The sequence below is a fragment of the Odocoileus virginianus genome, chromosome 30 (genome assembly GCF_023699985.2).
Source record: "Odocoileus virginianus isolate 20LAN1187 ecotype Illinois chromosome 30, Ovbor_1.2, whole genome shotgun sequence".
NCBI lineage: Eukaryota > Metazoa > Chordata > Mammalia > Artiodactyla > Cervidae > Odocoileus > Odocoileus virginianus.
The window spans coordinates 27,050,372-27,063,658 of NC_069703.1; the positions used below are offsets into that span (position 1 = coordinate 27,050,372).

The 13,287-nt window shown below is 40.3% G+C and overlaps 1 pseudogene; it reads right to left on the reverse strand.

Moving 5' to 3' along the window:
• Positions 1–208: 208 nt before the first annotated feature.
• Positions 209–323, reverse strand: LOC139032310 (small nucleolar RNA SNORA70; annotated as a pseudogene).
• Between the last annotated feature and the right edge of the window lie 12,964 nt (positions 324–13,287).

Sequence of the window (13,287 nt, forward strand, 5' to 3'; positions counted from 1 at the left end):
TCCTGGTGGCCAGGAAAGTTGAACTTGGCCCTGCCTGGTGCATCTCAATCACTTACTTCTTGTTCTACAGCTTGATGTGTACAGACATTATGATTTGGCCAATGTGGACCCTGGCCACTGTGCCCTGGGACTTTCCAAAGGCAACATGCACAGCTGTCTGGAGGGTAGACTGGGGACAGCATGCTGGGCATGAATGTCCACTGGCAAAGGCTGTCTCCATGCTCTCTTAGGGCAGCTTACGCAGGCAACAGGCTGCTGTTTGCGGCAATCACATACTGGGACCCCATAGGGAGAAAAGCGCTGGTCAGCTTAATTGGCTGCAAGTGGATTATCTGTTACAAAGCAGTAGATTACTAACTTGAGTAGGCACTCAGTATGTTTTTGGGAAATGAAGAAGACTAAGCAGAGGTGTATATTTATTCTTTGGTCACTTGATGGAGGGTTCATAATGATGGTGAGATATCTGGAGTTGAAGAGGTTTGGATAAAACTGTAATTGACTGTAGCCAAGCTACAAGAGCAGGTCCAATATAAACACCTTAGGAATCTTAGAAAATGTTCTACAGCCTGATCCCTTTCTCCTGTGCTAAAGCAAAACACTTTACATCAAGGAGCTTACAATCAGATGCTTGGAATCTGCCAGCTCACTCTCTGTTTGTTCTCATATATGCATATTTCAGGAAAATCTCTGCAGCCAGGAGGACCCTGGAAAATCCACCTAGTTGGTCTTGAGAAGAGCTGCTTGGTTGTTTATCTGATATCTTTATCCTGTCATGGATAAGTTCACTCCCTTTCCCCCTTATCTGTTGTCATTAGCTGTATGATATCAGTGAAAGCTAATCCTGAAGCACTTCCTGGAGATGGAGAGAGATGTGATTCATTTTTCTAACAATATGTTTATTGATTGCCCACAGGAAAAGATCAATGCATTAAAAACAAAATGCATCATTTCTAACAGGAGCACGGCTTTGGTGTTAGGTCTGCAGGATGCAGCTGAAATACAGAAATATCAGCAGGAGGATTTACCAATGCAGTCCTTGACAAAGGAATACTGCTTAGGTTCAGTTGGAAGTATAACTGAAGAGTTTCCTTCCCATTTGGCTTAGTCTTGAATGGTTAAATGATTTGACACATTAAAGTGGGTAAGGGACTATTTATGCAAGTGAATAGGTACTCATACACCATGTGAAGGTCTGAGGACACATGCTCAATAATTTTTAACACAATCAAGTAGTTCCACTGGTTGTAAACATAGCAGCACAAACAAGCATCTGCCTAATAGACTGTTCCTTCAGCCACATGGCAAGTCTCTGGTTTGTTCTGAGACCCTTGACTATGGTCCATCCATAGTCAGATGGCTCCATCCATCTGAAACTCATCAACCCTTCCTTTGGCTTCCATTTCAACACCATAATTGCAGAGAAGGAGAGTAAATTGCTCAAACTTGGGGGACATTTATTCAAAAACTAAAAATGGTATATTTAGGATAAATACACCAGTAAGTAATATAAAGGGCGATTTAGGTTTCTACTGCCAATGCAGGAAATGCAGTTTTGACCCCTGGATCAAAAAGATCCCTTGGAGGAGGAAATGGTAATCCACTCCAGTATTTTTGCCTGGGAAGCTCCTTAGAGAGAGGGGCCTGACATACTACAATCTATGGGGACACAAAGAGTTGGACATGACTCTTTGGACATGAGCACACACAGACACACACAGACACACACACACACACACCCCAGTCCTGAGAGGCTAGATTGAAATGGGTGAGAAGAAACATCTGGTGGTTTATGCTTTCAGCCATAAGTGCAGCAATGCAAGGATAGTGGGTCAGGACTTATATTTTTGTCAACATTTTCACTTGGTACAGTCTGACTCCTTTAAATGTTTGGGATCAGAGGCCTAGAAATGTGCCTGGGTAATATGCTCAAACTATACACGAGAGAAGGAAGATGTTAACTCCTGAAGCAGGAGCCCCTGCCCAGGGTCTCCACTTTTGCCAGGGCAGATGAAAGAGGCAAGTTTTCCTTCTAGATCACTGAGGGCCTGATCTCTTTTCAGTGGGGTATTTCCTTGTTCTTCTCTATCACCAGTGATCCAGTTAGGGCACCATGAATTTTTGCTGTAAATATGAAGAGAGTAATGAATTTCTGCAGTACTTCCCTCTCACCCACATTTATCGAGCTCAGAGCACTTTTGATTATGACTAGGTGTCATGTTGGCTCCTTTGATTATCACTAAAGCCCTCTGTTGTGGAAGGAGTTTTATGTCCATTCCATAGATCAGAACACATGTCAAAGAGTTCACTCAAGACCAAACAGCTATGTTGAAGGATTGGCAGGAAACCCAGGTCACTGGGCAACCAGAGCAGGGTCGGAGCTGGGACTAGGTGAGGTACTCACATTGCATGAAAAAACTCAGTGATCAAGAGAACTGAAAATATAAAATTTCTAACAATCAAAAATAGTGCAATTTTATTTTTTTAAGAAAAAAATACTTTCGCTAAACAAAGGCCATTTTACTATAGATCATAGTTTTGTTTTTTGTTTTCTTTTGCAGGGCAGGAATATAGACACAGATGCAGAGAACAGATGTGTGGACAAGAGTTGGGGGGAGGTTTACAGGGTAGGGGTAGGTGGAAAGAATTGAGAGATTGGGATTGACATATATGCAGTGTGTGTGCATGAGTGCTGTCACCTCAGTCGTGTTTGATTCTTTGTGACGCTGAGGACCGTAGCCCACCAGGCTCCTCTGTCCATGGGATTCTCCAGGCAAGAACACTGGAGTGGATTGCCATGCCCTCAGCCAGGGGATCTTCGCAACCCAGGGATCAAACCTGCATCTGTCATGTCTCCTGAATTGGCAGGCGGATTCTTTACCAATACAGCCATGTGGGAAGCCCCCATATATACAGTGGAGCGGGGAGCCTATCCCTTCTCCAGGGGTTTTCCCAGCCTACGAATCGAACCAGGGTCTCCTGCATTGTGGGCAGATTCTTTACCAGCTGAGCTACCAGGGAAGCCCCCGTATATACATCACCATGTGCAGAATAGACAGCTAGTGGCAACCTGTGTGGCACAGGAAGCTGGGCTCAGTGCCCTCTGGTGACCTAGAGGGGTGGAATGAAGGGTGAGTGGGAGGGAGGTCCAAGAGGGAGGGGGTATGTGTGGTTGGTTCACTTCATTGTACAACAGAAAGTAACACAATGTTGTGAGGCAACTATATCCTGATTAAAATAAATAGCACAATTTTAACTAAAGAGACGTTCCCTGAGAGTAAACTTTTTTTTTTTTTTAACCTCAACTGCATCATGGCTGGATAAGGCACTGCCTTTTCACCTCCAGTTGCTTCCCAGCCTCCCAGAACTCCAGGTGGCCTGCTGGTCCGCTCTGTCTTTGACATATCCTTATGTCAGCACAGGAGCCCTCAGGAAACAGCAGCTTCTTCCTGCTACTGCTATTCTGGCCAGCTCTCCTCTTTCTGCCTAACCAGCCCTGGTCCACATGGATAATGGCTTAGGGAAATCTCTTTCCTTCAGATCAGGCTTCGGATCTATGACACTCAGAGCTGAGATGGCATTTCTTTTTCAAGATGCTGTTGTCATGCCTCTGAAAGCTGGCACATGACTGAGGAACTGAACAAGAGCAACCTCCTGAGCACAGAGCCCCATGCCACCCAACAGAGCTGTCAAAGAGCATGGTCTCTGAAGCCAGACTGTCTGCTCCCAATTCTGATCCAAACACTTGCTGGCTGTGTGGCTTTGGGTGAGCTATTTACCCTCAAACATGCTAAATTAACCTAACGGAGTTAATATGAAGAATTATTCATGTGAAGTACTTAGGACTGTCCCTGACACATAGTTAGCATTCAGTACTTGCCAGCAATTATTTATGCTATTTAAGTTTATGCTCACAGTAACTCTGTGAGCTGGTCATATTATGACCAGGAATAGTACATTTAATTAACTTATCCAAAAAATTCTGGTAAAATGGAAGGAGATGACATCCAAACACCATTCTCATAGAAACCCATAGAACACATTTGATTCTTTTCAGAGAAAAAAAAAATGTGTTTTCTTTACTCAAAATGGTTCCAATTTTCTGTAGTATTAGAAATTAAGTAAGGAGCCAGTTATGACCAACCTAGACAGCATATTAAAAAGCAGAGACATTACTTTTTCAACAAAGGTCCATCTAGTCAAGGCTATGGTTTTTCCAGTAGTCATGTATGGATGTGAGAGTTGGACTATAAAGAAAGCTGAGCGCCGAAGAATTGATGCTTTTGAACTGTGGTGTTGGAGAAGACTCTTGAGAGTCCCTTGAACTGCAAGGAGATCCAACCAGTCCATCCTAAAGGAGATCAGTCCTGGGTGTTTATTGGAGGGACTGATGTTGAAGCTGAAACTCCAATACTTTGGCCACCTGATGTGGAGAGCTGACTCATTTGAAAAGACCTTAATGCTGGGAAAGATTGAGGGAAGGAGAAGAAGGGGACGACAGAGGATGAGATGGTTGGTTGGCATCACTGACTCAATGGACATGAGTTTGAGCAAGCTCTGGGAGTTGGTGATGGACAAGGAGGCCTGGCGTGCTGCGATTTATGGGGTCACAAAGAGTCGGACACGACTGAGCTACTGAGCTGAAGTGAACTGAAAGGAGCCAGAGTTTGTGATAAGGCCAAGAGAGTTTTGTTTTGTGTTGCTTCTATTTGAAAACTGGTCAGGCTTGTGTTTTATTTCATGAACTTTTTTCAAAAAAATCATTTTTGACTAATAATTTGGAACAAAATGTTACTTTACCTCCAAAAATCTGAATTGCTTCTGGTTCTAACCTGCTTGTTGAAGAATATTGTTTTCAGTCTTCTATAGACTTTCATCCTTTTAAAATTGCCAGTACCTAAATAGCACCCTTACACTCTGCCTCTTGCTGGAAGCCTGGACTAACATTGACGTAATATATACACACTTACCACCTGCACCACATAGCATCCCCAAATACTGTCAAGCCTTGCAGGACACAGCCAAGAGGCTACCTGGCAAGAAAGAAGTGTTGATCTTATTTTTCATTTCCCTTGATAGATTCTTTTCTGCCTGATAGTCAAGCAAATTAAAAACATACATTGAAGAGCTTGAAGAATCACGTAAATAAAAATGAAATGAAACCCTAAAAAGAATCATATCAGAAACCAATGTAATTGGAGCTTTATGGAGGAGAAAGATTAAAAGGGGGGACATATCCTGCTTTGAAAAGAAGAGTTTTGCTAACATCATCATCCCCTTGAGAGGGAGAAAGTTTGATTCTAACTACTCCTGGCAATAGGCATTTATAGATCCATCCATTTTATGGTATTCTGTTATTTTCCATAGAGTTTAAATGTGAGTCATTTAGGTCTTTTTGTTTTGTCCCTTGCTAAATAAGAATTAATGATGCTCTTAAGTACAAATGTCATTTTTAAATTATTTTTTATTACAGTGTAGTTGCTTTGCAATGTTGTGGTATTTTATGCTGTACAGAAAAGTGAGTCAGCTATATGTACACATATATTCCTAGACAGCATATTAAAAAGCAGAGACATTACTTTACCGACAAAGGTCCGTCTAGTCAAAGCTATGGTTTTTCCAGTAGTCACGCATGGATGTGAGATTTGGACTATAAAGAAAGCTGGATGCCAAAGAATTGATGCCTTTGAACTGTGGTGTTGGAGAAGACTCTTTAGAGTCCCTTGGACTCCAAGGAAATCCAACCATTCAATCCTAAAGAAAATCAGTCCTGAATATTCATTGGAGGGACTGATGCTGAAGCTGAAACTCCAATACTTAGGCCACCTGATGCAAAGAACTGACTCACTGGGAAAGACCCTGATGCTGGGGAAGATTGAAGGCAGGAGGAGAAGGGGAGGTCAGAGGATGAGATGGTTGGATGACAGCACTGCCTCGATGGACATGAGTTTGAGCAAACTCCGGGAGCTGGTGATGGACAGGGAAGCCTGGCGTGCTGCAGTCCATGGGGTGGCAAAGAGTCAGACGTGGATGAGCGACTGAATTGAACTGTTAACATATATTCCCTCTTTTTTGGATTTCCTTCCCATTTAGGTCAGCACAGAGCACTGATTGGAGTTCCCTGTGTTATACAGTAGGTTCTCATTAGTTACCTACTTTATACATAGTGTCAACAGAATATATGTGTCAATCCCAGTCTCCCAATTCATCTCACCTCAGTTTCCCTCCTTGGTGTCCATACATTTCTTCTCTACATTTCTGTTTCTATTTCTGCTTTACAAATAAGATCACCTACACCAAATGCCATTTTAAAAGTACCATAAAGAGTTTGATAATTTGCTCCTGAGTGGGAGAAAGAAGGACTGAGATATCTAGCAAGATTTTTTTCATGTGTGATTTTCAAAAGTTGTGGTAAAATCCACATAATATAAAATCTACCATTTTAACCATTTTAAAGTATAGAAGTCAGTGACATTTAGTGCATTCATAATGTTGAGCAACCATCACCACTATTGAGTTTCAAAATAGTTCATCACTCCAAGGGAAACCCCTTTCTTTAAGCAGCCTCTTCCCATCTCTCTCCTCCAGGCCCTGGTGACCTCCAACCTGCATCATGTGCCTCTGGGCTTGTCCGGGTATTTCAAGCACGTGGAATCATACAATATGTGACCTTTCATGCTTCTTCCACTTAGCACAACATACTCAAATTTCGTCTATTTTGTAGCCTCTACAGCACTTTATCCCTTTCTATGAGTGAATAATATTCCATCATATGCATACACCACATTTTGTTTATTCATTAATTAGTTGATGGACATTTGGGTTTCTGTCACTTTTAACTATTGTGAATAGTGCTGCTGTATATACTTGTGCTCAAGCTTTTGTCTAAATCCTTACTTTCATTCTTCGGGGTATAAACCCAGGAGTAGTATATCTGGGTCATACCATAATTCTAACTGCCAAGCTGTTTCCATAGTGTCTACTACCATTTTACATTGCCATCTAGCAAGCTTTGAAAAAAAATGTGTTGGCACAATTTATGAAAATTAAAGATATGCCTGCCCAAAAATGCGTACGTATTTTCCAAGGACATATGTTTTCTCTTTGTGCTGTCACTCAATCGTGTCTGACTCTTTGCGACCCCATGGACTGTAGCCTACCAGGCACCTCTGTCTATGGGATCTTCCAAGGCAAGAATGATGGAGTGGGTTGGCATTTCCTTCTCCAGGGGATCCTCTCAACCCAGGTATTGAACCAGGGGATATTCTGCAGCTCCTGAATTGACAGGGAGATTCTTTACACTGAGCCACCTGGGAAGCTCCAAGGACATATGCATGTTTAATATTTATCTAAAACCATGGATCACTCTGAGCTGAGTGCCAAAGAATTGATGCTTTTGAACTTTCGTGTTGGAGAAGACTCCTGAGGGTCCCTTGGAATGCAAGGAGATCAAACCAGTCCATCCTAAAGGAGATCAGTCCTGAATATTCATTGGAAAGACTGATGCTGAAGCTGAAACTCCAATACTTTGGCCACCTGATGCAAAGAACTGACTCAGTGGAAAAGATCCTGATTTGAGGAAAGACTGAAGGAAGGAGCAGAAGGGGACAACGGAGGATGAGATGGTTGGATGGCATCACTGACTCAATGGACATGAGTTTGAGCAGCTTTGGGAGTTGGTGATGGACAGGGAAACCTGGCATGCTGCAGTCCATGGGGTCACAGAGAGCTGGACACTACTGAGTGACTGAACTAAAGTGATGGATCACTCAGATGCAAACATTCCAGCTGTTAGAATGAGGTCTCCAGGAGTGAAATAAAGCAAATCTGTCAAATACTGTATTATCTGTTGTTGAAGATGCCAACTATGGTCAAGATAAACTGAACCCCTTTGCTCTAGTTTTCAATAACTTAGCAATCTTCTGATGCCTGATAGAATTTCCCAGGTATCTCCTTATCAAGAAAGACAGCCAGGAGGATCCTCCTGGGATATGGACATGGACGTGGAATTGCCTTTCCTGGAAAAGTCTTTAACATCTCCCATCTGATTTATCTCTATCTCATAAGATGGATTGTAGTAAATCAAATCTCCGACTGAACTGCCAAATCATACATGGTTCCTTTTTCCTTCTTCGTGTTTTAACATGTCTGAAATCAATTGCTTCTTAGATTTCATGAAATAAAATGATTTTGATGAAGTCAAATTTTTGACCCAGTACCTTAGTGACCCAATCAAGGTTTACTGAATTTGTGAGGCCAGGAATAAAATAGAACTACCCTGGCCTACTCTGGCATATGCTGTGGTTATTTACATAGTGCTGCATATCCCCATATCTTTTGGGCATATCTTTTGCCATCCCCATCTCTGTCACCCAGGTAAGTCTTTTACTCATCCTCCAGGACTTAGGACAGTCTCCTTCTTTGATATCTCCTGCTAGACTAGGCTCACAGACTTACAGCCTCATAGCATCCTCTACACATTTCAATGTCTGATCCAGAGTATCAGGAGGCCCATCTTATTACTACAGTTGGCATAGAGTTTTGTTCTGCTCATTCCAGAGGCTATGGTTACCTTCACCAGCACCTGACAAATATGTCCCTGAGGGAAGTTAAGAGGGAGTGTGGGAATGGCCCAGAGAAAACTTATCTCCGCGCTGAAAGCAATTCACAGAAGCATTCCAACTGGTGCTATATCAATAGTATACGTCTACATGTGCATGATAGTCTATGTTGGCTAACGTAGCCCTTGATGGAATTTTTGCTCTAATTTTTTAGTTATGATCACATCAGAGAAAATGATTATGATCTTATCTAAAACATAACCCCAAAAAAGAATACTCTAAAAACCAACTAGTCTAGTAGCCTTCAAACAGGGATCCCCATACCTCAAGAAGTACCCTGAAACTTCATAAGAGTTATCAAAGCATGAATAAGGGATTTCCAGATCCCTAACTGCTTCAAATGTGCTCATTGGTGTCTGAGTCTTTGTGATCCCATGGACTATTAGCCCATCAGTCTCCTCTGCCCATGGGATTTCCCAGGCAAGAATACTGTCAGTGGGTAGCCATTTCCTTCTCCAGGGGATCTTACTGAACCAGGGATCAAACCTGTGTCTCCTGCATTGCAGGCAGGTTCCACCACTGACCCACTGAGGAAGCCCTTCCAGATCCCTAACTTGTATCCTAAAATAGGACAACAAGTTTGTGATGATCAAAACATCTGGTGGTATCTCCTTTCTCACCTTCCGTTTTCATAGTCTCCTTCTTGCCACTTTGCAAAAGAAAGCCTTACCTCCCATCCATCCAGCATGTTTTCAACAATTACATTGTACTTTTAGATGTATGAACCTTCCCTGAAATTGGACAATCTGAACTATTGATGCCCAGCTTTATGTTTTTCCTTGGCTTACACTTGATTCTTTTAAGTACAAAGCATGGAGTTAGATATGGGATAACTTGATTCATGTTGACATATCCAGAATTTACATACACTTAAGAAAGAGAAGACACGAATGCGGGTATTGTCCTCTAATAACCTCTCTTCTCCCATCCCCTGGCTGTTGCTACATAACGTGTCCCTCTGGGGAAAGGCTCCCTTTTGAATGGAGCAAAGACAAAGACAATTGGTGAAAAGCATTGAAGGGCACTGTGCCTCATTTCAATGGGTGCCATGTTTTATCCATTAGTATTAAAATTAGTGTTAAGAAATGAGATGGACATCATGGGAACACATCTCTATGCAGTCATTTAAATTGAAAAGGGAAGGTTAGACATTTCCTGCAAAAAGAAAAAAAGAGTCTGCTTTTGCTGGTAATTAGGATTGGCTTATTCGATTAGGCTCGATGATGGATATTGTCTATAAATTGAATGAGTTAAATCAGTAGCTCCAAAGTTATGGTGAAAATATCTGTAAAAAAGAGCAAGGCAAGTGTTTAGCAAAAACTATACACACCATATAGAATAGATAATAAGAACCTAGTACCCACTTATGGGCTTTCTTGATGGCTCATAAGTAAAGAATCCACCTGCAGTGCAGGAGACACAGAAAATGCAGGTTCAATCTGAGTAGGGAAGATCCCCTGGAGCAGGGAATGGCAGCTCACTACAATATTCTTGCCTGGGAAATGCCCTGGACAGAGGAGCCTGGTGGGCTACAATCCATGGGGTTGCGAAGAGTCGGCTATGACTGAGCATGCATGCACACACTAACTGACTACCCGTAGTGGTATATAGCACAGGGATTCTACTAAGTGCTCTGTAATGACCTGTCTGGGAAAAGAATCTAAAAAGAGAGGTGTTATATATATAGCTGATTCACTTTTCCGTGTAGCAGAAACTAACACGATATTGTAAATCAACTATATTCCAATAAAAATTAGCTTTAAAGAGTTAAGTTGCAATGTGGATCTGAAACTGCATTAAGTAACATTTTGTAATATTAGAATCAGTTGTTATCTCTTGCAAAAAAATATTGTACTGGCAAAGGTGAAATGGACCATTTCAATTTTCTCCACCTCTTCAAAGTACATTGGGATAAAGAGTTTGTTCTTGAAGGAAAGCAGAACAAGAATCATTCTGTTGTTAAAATATTGACATATTTTCATATTGGTTGTTAAATATTTATGTCCCTGAATCCTAAAGTGGATCTATCCCAGCCCTCCCCTGGGACCTGGGACTGTAAGAAGTCATGATCCAGAAACAGTAAGATCAATACTTTGCACAATTAAGTGTCTGTGAGACCCTGCTCTCCCACTGAGATCAGCATCTAGTTCAGTTGGATTGGTTGATTGTATATCTCACTATAAGCTAACATTTGGATATCTCTCCTGGTTATGAGTATATTTAATAGTCATTTTACAATGCTTAGTAAAGCTTCTGTGACACTGATAAATGACTCCAAAAATGAATAACAAATAATTCTGCATTTAAAGTTGTTTCCAGTTTTTAAGTGTTTCAACAAACAAGGGCTGGGCAGTCTGAGTTACCAATTCATTCAATACAAAAGCAATTTTTGATGAGATATAACTGTGTGATTTTTAGCATGGAATATGATGGATGTTAAAGAAATGGGTGAAATTATTCGAATAAGACCTCCATTCTCAGCTACATATTTTTGAGAACAACATTTCTCCAGGCTTGAGTTCCTAAAAATGAAAAATATAAATAATACTGATGTTGAACCACAATTTTATTCTGTAATTAAGCAGTTCTCATTCACAAATACATGAACTAATTGGGAGATTGTCTCATGTATATATATCATTAGTTAAATACATTTAGAGTAAAAATTTACGCTTAAAAATATAAAATTTTATGATGGATTATGTTGTTTTGATAAACTGTCTATTTCTAGTAGTTGTAATGACAATTCAATCCGGAAGAAAAAAATTGACACATAGAACCTTAGAAAGAACCATTGGAAAAATTAAATTTCAATTACATCCATATTGTTATCAAAGGGGAAGTTTATATAATAATCAATAAAATGTTTCTAGGGGCAAAATATATTTATTTGGGATAAAATTCTTTATGGGAAGTAGGATGGGATTAGGGGTCAAAGATATAAAGGAGCCATACAATATTTCTGCCTTTTAATGAAAAACTTTTTTATGTATTTAAAAACAAATGATGCTATAAATCAAATTAAGATGGGATTTATATTCTACTGGATACATTTAAAAGACTAACAAAATAAATATTTTTGTCCATGTACCATTGCCTTGACTTTTCTGATGTTATCTTAAACAAGCACTGAATTTATTGAAAGTCATTTATTGGATTTCTGAAGCAGTGCTGTGGCTCCCACTTCACTTACAGTCAAAAATCAGAGTCACACACTTTCAATAAATTCTTCTAGTATTGCCTAACTCCTCATTTTCCATACACAAAGCTAAGGTTTAGGTTTAGTTACTGATTCATTATCATACAGCCTGCATGTGACAGACTGAGATCCGGAATACAAGTCAGACTCTTGACTGGTACCCTGTTTCCTGAACTAAAGCTGACACATTGAATCCTAAAGTATTATTTTTTGAAAGAGTTAATTATGGACCAATCTGAATTGAATATTTATAAAGTCTTACACAAATTCAAATCAAAAATTTCCATTTTTAGTTAGCTACTTAGTGAATCATATAAGAATATTCTCTGACATAAAATTAATATCTGAATTTCTTTTTTTAATCTCCAGAAGTAATAGCAAAGTCTTTGCAAAACCTGAGGGCTCTAAAGAAAGAACAGAGGCTTTGGTGTATAGACCTGGGCTCAATTTCTAGTTACTTAGTTACCAGTTGAGGCCTTTTGGGCTGTTTACCAACATCTCAAGAGTTTCATTTCTTTACTAGGAAAATGGAAATAAAAATCCCTGTCTGATGAGGTTAAGAATAAATGAGATTATATATAAGGTGAGTAGCATGATACCTGGCATATGTTAGGAAAGCAATAATACCAGTTTTCTTCTGGATATTACTCCCTGTTTTTTGATCCCTAATTGCCAATGCATTTATCTGTTGTGTTACAGCTTCATGTCTTTGGAAAATGTGAGAAGTCAATACTTCAGTGGCTCAGTGAAGTGATTTTCAAGTTGTGAGCCATAGGAGTTCCGTGGGTTTAAGACAGTGGAGATGAGGGCTTGGAGAGAAAGAAAGTCACCAAGCTCCAGTTGCTGCTGAGCTTCAACAGGGCAACAGAATTGAGAACTTCTGAAAATAGTGTCCTTACCCCAAGGTGTCAGTGCTTGCAAATGGAATTTATGGCACAGAGACTCTATTTGGGGATGTTTTGAGATGGGCTTAGAGGTAAGGATATTTGGCTGAAGTCAATGGTAAGCAATGACCACAGAGTCAACTCTGATTAGAGTACAATGTACAATACAGGATATCCATAAAAATATGTGAAACACACATGAGTCAAAGAAACTCAAGGATTTTGAGAACATCATGATGACTTTGTTGTTCTTCACTTGCTAAGTTATATCCAACTCTTTGAGACCCCATGGACTGTAGCCCACCAGGTTCCTCTGTCTGTGGGGTTCTCCAGGTAAGAATACTGAGTAGGTTGCCACTTAATAACTGGCTTTAAATTCTGAGTATGAAAACAGAGTCTTACTCCCATTCTCAATCACCCTGACATTTTATATGTCTGTTTATTTGTTGGGGCTTTTTCCTGTTTGATAGTTGGAACATCATTTTGCTTTTTTAATCCACATTTACCAGGTAGAATAAAGATTGATGGTGATCAGTCTTCTATTCTTCTGTTAACTGAGAAAATGATATCCTGGAGTTTTAATGGA